This window comes from Chiloscyllium plagiosum, unplaced genomic scaffold (genome assembly GCF_037043375.1).
Source record: "Chiloscyllium plagiosum isolate Xiang-an unplaced genomic scaffold, Cpla_swu_hap1 HiC_scaffold_3, whole genome shotgun sequence".
Lineage (NCBI taxonomy): Eukaryota > Metazoa > Chordata > Chondrichthyes > Orectolobiformes > Hemiscylliidae > Chiloscyllium > Chiloscyllium plagiosum.
Genome location: NW_028270141.1, coordinates 108,516,112 through 108,524,951, shown reverse-complemented (window position 1 = coordinate 108,524,951; position 8,840 = coordinate 108,516,112).

Here is an 8,840-nt window from a genome sequence, read left to right as displayed (position 1 = left end):
CAAAAAGCTAATACCAACTGAATGATTATTTATTGTTTATTCAGTGCTATGTATTTTAGCTTTAACTTATCGTAATGATTGAGAAAAGTTCAAGAAACATTAAACCTCTGCTGATGAATGCTGTTTGTTTTCAAGTTGGTTTCAGTTTGCCAAATTCTCAAAGTGCTATTGCTGTCCAGTCAACCTACTGACCCTACTCAAATTGACTCTAGGCAAATAAATGGCTGGACTGGAGTTCAGGTTGTCTTCAGATCTATCACAATACAAGGCTTTTTCGTCTTAGCAGTTGTACGCTGCTTGTGACGGGAGGTGCATGGATTAATGCTTAATTGAAAGAAACAAAAATTGATTACACAAATAGTTTAAATTGGACGTCAATGGTGCTAGAGCATTTGATTTCTCATCCCCTGTCTCTCTACACAATGGCCACCAACTCAACCCATGTAAATGTGGAAGTGTTCTCATTTGACTATGACGGCTTGGCTGAATTCATCTGAGTGACACAGTCTATCTTGTAAAGTGATGTGATTTTAGTAGACAGAAAGAGTCTGTCGAAAACACTGTGCCTTGAAGAAAAGTAGCTGTCAAGTGATAGTCTCAAGGGCAAAAAAAGTTATTTCACAGAAAAGCTAATGTTATACCTGCAGGGCCACCCACCTCTCAAATGGCCACCCACCTTTTTGTCCATTTATAAATAATGTTTTTTTTTCAAACAAGCAAAAATCACATTATATTTGTTGGTTTAGCTTATAGTGCAGCAGGAACATTTTCATCACACAAGGTAGCTATTGACTTCTCTAAATGTAGCTATGACCTAGAGTTATAAATTCTAGCTGGAAGCAATGTTATCTTTAAGCTGTGTAAGTTCTACATAAATTGGTTCCTTTAAATCATTGCATCTGCAGAGCTGTGTAACTTTTATTTTAAAGGGAGTATGTGGTTAAATAAATCATTAAAGAAAATAAGGGAATGTTCTTTGGAATAATTTTTAGCAGTTTGATCATGTGACACAATGCCTGCTCACACATTGTCTGATCACATGATATTTGGCCACATCACATTTTATCATGTGACATGTGACCCTCTCACATTTAATCACCTTATGTCACAAATGTTATTGTACTTACCTTGTCAAAGTTGGACCACTGACATTGAATATTATTGCTCATCTTTCTGCAAAAGTAGCTTTTTCGATGAGAATTTCTAAGATCACAAAAGGTAACAATAAACTGATAATGAATGTAAACTGCAATCAGGGAAGAGAAGAATGCTAAGAGGTGGGGAAGCAACTTTCACTAGGAATACCAGAGATAAAAAGAGCCATAATTCCACTAGTAACTAATTGTAACTCCTTTCATGGTACTGCAAACAAAAAAGTTATACTGGTAAGGGGATCCCACTTCTGAATTCCAAATTCCCTGTCTTTACAGTCTCTATTTCAACCAATCTTCCAATTCCAAGGCTACCCTATTGCAGTCTCCCATCACTCTATTACCCTGGTTTCTGAACCCACCTCAGGCAGTCTATTTGCAGTTGTTATCAGATATGTTTCTTGTTGTAAAGTATGCTGCTGTAAAAGATTTCCTTCCACTAATTTCTTCCTTCAGTGTTTTGGCTTGCCTGAGTGCAGAAAATGTCTGATTCAACTTAAAACAGTAACTTGTTTACCCATATCCATAAGTTACTCACCTGATGACAAGCATTACAACTGAAATACATAAACTCAACTTTTAAAGCCACAAATTGAATATTTTCAAATAAACTCTGTTTGTTGTAATTTGTTCTCAAGTGTATCAATTTCCCCTCTTCTTACAACATTAATTGAAACCAGGTCCTCAGTTTATGATGTGTACACAGACAACCAAAAAGCCTTTTTCTTAACATGTAAAATAATAACCCGTTTGCCTTCAAAGCATCTGGCTACATGATGTACATCCTCCCCAAATATTTTCTGTCTCTCTATATTTCATGTGCACGTGAAGTTTAAATTGCTCCATTCTTCTTAAAATTGGATGTAAGCCTAGTAAAGAAACATTACATTTCCGTCCTTCCACCGCTGCTTACTCTGAATGCCTGATCAGCAATTTTCAAAACAAAATATGAAAGTATGTAACATCACTTATGAAGCTAATATGTTTTACTAAATGCAGAATTACAATGAATACAACCATGGACCTTTATCTTGTCAATAAATGGATAATACCATTAACTATGCTTTATGTGGACTCCCATCACTGTAACAATGCCTGTCTCTGCCCCGACCTCAACCCACATGCTACTGAAATCCTTATTTATAATTTTGTTACTTCCGGACTCATCATTTCTATTGTTTTCCTGCTGGCCTTCCATGCTCCACATGTTTGAGTTCATACACAACTCTATTGTTCATATCCTAAAACGTTCCTGAGTCCTATTTACCCATCATCCTTGTACTTGGCAACTTTGGCTCCCAGTCCACCTTGAATTTAAGATTCCTCCTTGCCCTCATCTTCCTTTTTGTCTATAAACTTATCCAGCCTGACAACCGTCTGAGAACACAGCTTTCCTCCAATACTGCTCTCTTGTGCATCTCTAACTTGCTTCACCCCTCATTGATATTGTATCTTCAGCTACCTTGCCTCCAAACTCAAGAATTTCCTCCCTTAGTCTTTCCACTTCACACCTTTCCTTTAAAACACCTTTCAAAATCTAGTTGTATGACCATGTGTTTAGTCATCTGTCCTAATGTCTCCTTTTTTTGGCTCATAATTATCAAAATTCTTTTTATCAGAAATGCTCCTGAGAAGCACATTAGGGAATGATTTTTGAGAAAATAGACATTTATATAAATGTAAGTAGTATGGTCATTTATATCTATATTTTCTTCAGAGAAATCTGCACATAAATGATCTCCTAAGAACAGGTAAAACTCTAAGTTTAAAAAAGCAAGTCTGAGTTTTAATTCCACTTACTATAGTTGCAAAGCTACCTCTAAAAGGTTTCTCTTAAGAGTGATTTTTTTTAGCGGTGAAAAGATTAACCATGGACAACATGGATGGATTTGGTCTTTATTGCACCTCGTCCTCAGGTATAGATATGGAATTGCTAAAGGTTGGCCAACTATGCCTTGATGGGAAAGGACTTTAAAGATTTTCTTTGCATTTTTGATTTGCAGAGGGTCTTGTGGCACAGTACAGAACTTTCTTATGCCTGAGTTGGAAGCAAAGGCTTTGACTCCCACCCTGGGAAATGATGACCAAGAGAGGTTCATTATGTGGCCATACAGGTTGAAAAATCAAAACAAAATCAGAAAGTGGAGAAACTCAGGTCTGGTGCACCTGTGGAGAAAATGCAAGTTAATGCTTCAAAGTTCTGAAGAAGCATCATAGTGGAATTGAAGTGTTAACTCTTTTTCTCTCTCCACAAATGCTGCCAGACTTGCTGAGTTTCTCTGGCACTTTCTGTTTTTATCACTGACCAATGGCAGTGGATAAGAGGGGGAGAGACTATTGGCCAGCTGTGTGAGGGAAACAGCCCTGGAGCATCTATTGTTACTATCTGTATCTCCAGATGTCAGGGTGTGTAACAGAACCTCCAGCAGCAGATGGTGATGATGAGGGAGGGCAATCTTGTATGAAGTGTCCAACCTTGACACCAATCCAACACCTCTTTGGAGCATGTCTTGGGTGAGATCAGCTATAAGGCTTAACGTGGAGATAGGATGGCTAGGATTGGGCCTGCACTTGCTGTGCAACAATTTGATCATTCTCCTTCTTCAGCCTGAGGTCAAAAGTTCAGTTGACACTGACAGTCACCCCCCGATGATAGCCTCTTTCCTGGCCTTAGGAATCCAACTGTTCCCCTTGATGTGGATAACATATTCCATGTATCAAAGAAAGACAATTGAGATTGTTACTACAAATCTTCCTTCAGTCCATTCAGAGTTTCCCTTCCCTCACTACTTTTCTATTGGTCATTTAGCTGTCTGTCCCTGGTCGACTTGAAGGAAGGTTTCAGAAAGCCCTGGAAGAAGTTCACCAGTTCCAGGGCTACAAAAACCTAGTCCTTCCAGAGAGGAAGTCATCCCCCTGGCTTGCTTGTACTCATAAACCATCTAATGTAGCTGTGCCAGGCTCCTGTTGTACCCAAATCCCTTTGTCAGTACTTCAAAGATCCACTGTGGACTTCCCAGAATTTCCCAGTGGCTTTTCACATACAATGTTCCATCATGAATGGGCACCATAGTCAGCTGTGTGTCCTCAATCCAATCTTCAATGGTCTTCCCCTCAAATTTGTTCAGCTTTGAGAGCTTGAGATTACTGTTGAGGAGTCAGAAACATTCTAAAACCCTTCATCATCTCATCACTGGGCATTAACTTTGTTTCTTTCTCCACAAATCCTATCTGACCCTTACAGAATTACGGATTTCCAGCATCTCTAGTAGTGAGCTTTGTCCACAATTCCTTGTTTCTTGTCTACCAGTTATTTGCAATCCATTCTGCCTTGTACTAGATACATTTGGACTATTCTAATTAAACTGTCTGTGCACTAATCCATTGATTGCCTCTGGAAAATCCAACATAAACTCCAACTCCTGCATATGGTGGTGATGAGGCGTTACAATTCACTCAGGCAGTCAGAGTTACTTCAACAACATAATGGAACCTCAGGCTATTAAGACTTAGGAGCAGAATTAGGTATTCTGCCCATTGAGCTGAAAATGTGTTGCTGGAAAAGCGCAGCAGGTCAGGCAGCATCCAAGGAGCAGGAGAATTGACTTTTCGGGCATGAGCCCTTCTTCAGGAGCCCTTCTTCTTCCTGAAGAAGGGCTCCTGAAGAAGGGCTCATGCCCGAAACGTCGATTCTCCTGCTCCTTGGTGCTGCCTGACCTGCTGCGCTTTTCCAGTAACACATTTTCAGCTCTGATCTCTAGCATCTGCAGTCCTCACTTTCTCCTCGAAGATTCTGCCCATTGAGCCCACTTTGCCAATCAATGAGTTCATGGCTGATCTGATAACTCTAAACTCCATTTTTTTACCTTTTCCTCATAACTCTTGACACCCCCCCATAAAAATAAAATATTGTGGATGCTGAAGATTTGAAATAGAAACAGAAATTACTGGAGAAACTCAGCAGGCCTGCCAGCATCCGTGGAGAGAGAAAAACAGAGTTAAGGTTTTAAGTCCAGCACACTTCTTCAAAACTGAAGGGGGCTAGACAATGTTGGTATTCATGCTGTTGGCAAAGAGGGGGGAGCAGATCGTGAGTGTGTCCAGAGAAAAGGACAAAACTTAACCTCTATACAATTAAACATTTATCTGACATACCTGTTGGAGTTTAGTTGAAGATATAACTCAGAGAATATATAAGCTGAACTGACAGATGTGGTCTATTTAGATTTTCAGAAGGGTTCTGATGAGTCCCCACACAAGAGATCAAGTGAATAAAATGAGAACCCATGCAATTGGTGGTAAGAATATGACATAGATTGAGAACTGGTTAACAGGCAGTAAATAGAGAGAAGGATGAACTCAGTCATTCTCAAGGATTCTGGGTAATGCAAGATGGAGGATGGGAAAAAATTGTGGCTATAAGAACTGCTCCTTTCAGTGTCAGTGCCAATTTCCTCAAATTCTATGAGCAGTAATTATTGTTTTATAGAACTTTGGGGAAAAATATGATTAACAGATTAAAAAAGGAGAGAGATAAAGGCAGTCACCACATGGTGGGAAGTGACTCAATGGAGAAAGAAACCTACACTGCTGTCTGACCCAGCAGTGACCTGCATAACTACTGCCTTTGCTGTTTGATTTCAACTAACTCTGGACATCAGAGTTCATCAAAGAAAAATAAACAGTGAACTTCACAGCTGACCTTGGAGAAAACGTGTGCAGAGCGCACAGCAGGGGAACAGCTAAGTGGCTAGTTTTTTTGTAAATCTACAAAAGTGAGTAGAGTGGGTCATTTTTGATTAAATGTTTTTATTGAGATCTGTCTCTTGATTAAACTTTGAAAATATAGAACATTGGTACTAAGTTAGCCTGGAGCACTGTTTTAGAGTAAAACTGTGCTATTTTCTGCAGACTATTAAGGTGCAGAGATGGCCTTTTAGTAGAGATTCCATGTTCCTGACGATTATGTCTGCAGGAAATGTGCTTGGCTGTAAATCATATCGGATCACATGGATCGGCAGTGGAATGGCAGTTAGAGGCAATGACAGATTTACAGAAGCCAGGAGGTGTGATGGATGGCAGTTGCAGGAAGAGAGATAAGCTTAACATACAGTCAGATAGATGGGTGATCTACAGGTAAGGTATCTCAAGCAAGTATGCTCTTTGGAAAATGTAGGGGCTGATGGACTCTCAGGGGAATGCAGCATTGACAGCAGATTTCTGGTACTGAGACTGGCTCCAATGTAATGAAGGGTACATCAGGTTCCAAGCGATCAATTATGGTAGGGTCTGTCTAGTCAGGGGCACAGACAGATGTTTCTGTTGCTGACAGCATGACAGCAGATTGGTGTCTTGCCTCCCCAGTGCTAGGACCAAGGATATCTCAGAGAAGATGCAGAATGTTCTCAAAGGGAAAGGGACCAGCAGGAGGTCATTGTACATATTAGAACTAATGACATAGGAAGAGATAAGGATGAAATTCTGAGGAGAGAACATAGGAAGTTAGGCAGGATTTTGAAAACTAGTTCCTCGAGTGTAGTAATATCTAGATTACTCCTGCTGCCATGAGCTAGTGAAGGTAGGAATAGGAGGATAGAGCAGATGAATGTGTGGCTGAGGAGCTGTTGCAGGGGAGAAGGATTCACATTATTGGATCATTGGAAGGTCTTCTGGGGTAGAAATGACCTGTACAAGAAGGAAGGTTGTACCTGAATTGGAAGGAATCTAATATACTGGCAAGCAGATTTATTAGAGCTGTTGGGAAGGATTTAAACTAGTAAGGAAGGGTGGGTAGGAACCAGGGAGAGATTGAGGAAAGAGAGCAGTCTGAGACGCTACAGTTGGGAAAAAGAGCCAGTCAAACTGTCAGGACAGGTAGGAATAAAGCAGAGAACAATGTAAGACCGATAAATTAAATTGCATTTATTTCATTGTAAGAGGCCTAATAGGGAAGGCCGATGAATTCAGGGCATGGTTGGGAACATTTGACTGGGATTTCATAGCAATTACAGAGACATGGCTCAGGTCTGGCAGGTTAATGTTCCAGGGTATAGATACTATAGGGAGGATAGAAAGGGGGACAAAAGAGGAGGGGGAGTGGCGTTTTTAATTATGGATAACATTACAGCTGTACTAAGGGAGAATATTCCTGATATTAAGTCCAGGGAAGTTATTTAGGTGGAATTGAGAAATAAGAAGGGGATGATCACCTTATTGGTATTATAGATCCTCAAATAATTGCAGAAAGTTGAGAAACCAGTTTTTAAGGAGATCTCAGTTAATCTGTAAGAATAATAGGGTGGTTATGGTAGGGGATTTGAACTTTCCAAACATAGACTGGGACTGCCATAGTGTTAAGAGCTTGTTTGGAGAAGAATTTAAGTCTGCACAAGAAAAGTTTCTTATGCAGTGTATGGATGTACCGACTAGATAAGGTGCAAACCTGACCTACTCTTGGGGAATAAGGCAGGGCAGGTGACTCAGGTGTCAGTGCGGGAGCACTTTGGGGCCAGCGACCATAACTCTATTAATTTTAAAGTATTGATAAAAAAGGATAGATCGGATTTAAAAGTTGAAGTTCTAAATTGAAGGAAGGCCAATTTTGATGATGTTAGGCGAGACCTTTCAAAAGTTGATTGGTAGCGGATGTTCGCAGGTAAAGGGACGGCTGGAAAATGGGAAGCCTTCAGAAATGAGTTCATGAGAGTCCAGAGACAGTATGTCCTTGTTAGGGTGAAGGGCAAGGTTGGTAGATGTTGGGAATGCTGGATGACTAGAGAAATTGAGGCATTTCTGATGAAGGGCTTATGCCCGAAAAGTTGATTCTCCTGTTCCTCGGATGCTACTTGACCTACTGTGCTTTTCCAGCACCACACTCTTGACTCTGCTCTCCAGCATCTGCAGTCCTCACTTTCTCCAAATTGAGGCTTTTATCAACAATAAAAAGGAAGTATATGTCAGGTATAGACAGCAGGGATCGAGTGAATCCTTTGAGGACTATAGGGGCAATAGAAGTATACTTAAGAGAGAAATCAGGAGAGCACAAAGGGGACATGAAATAACTTTGGCAAGTAGGGTTAAGGAGAATCCGAAGAGCTTCTACAAATACATTAAGGACAAAAGGGTATCTAGGGAGAGATTAGGGCCCCTGAAAGATCAGCAAGGTGGCCAACGTGTGGAACTGCAGGAGATGGATGAAATACTAAATGAGAATTTTGCTCCAGTGTTTACTTTGGAGAAGGAAAATATAGAACATGGGGAAATGGATGGTGCCACAGATGTGTGGAGCCGCAGAAAATGGGGTAGATAGTAAATGAGTATTTTGCATCAGTATTTACTGTAGAAAAGGATATGCAAGATATAGAATGTAGGGAAATATATGGTTACACCTTGAAAAATGCCCATATTACAAAGGAGGAAGTGCTGGATGTCTTGAAACGTATAAAGGTGGATAAATCCCAGGACCTGATCAGGTGTGCCCTGGAACTCTGTGGGAAGCTAGGGAAGTGATTGCTGGGACTCTTGTTGAGATATTTGTATCATCGATAGTCACAGGTGAGGTGCCGGAAGACTAGAGGTTGGCTAACGTTATGCCACAGTTTAAGAAGGGTGGTAAGGACAACCAGGGAACTATAGACCAGTGAGCCTAACATCAGTGGTAAGCAAAGTGTTGGAGGGAATCCTGAGGGA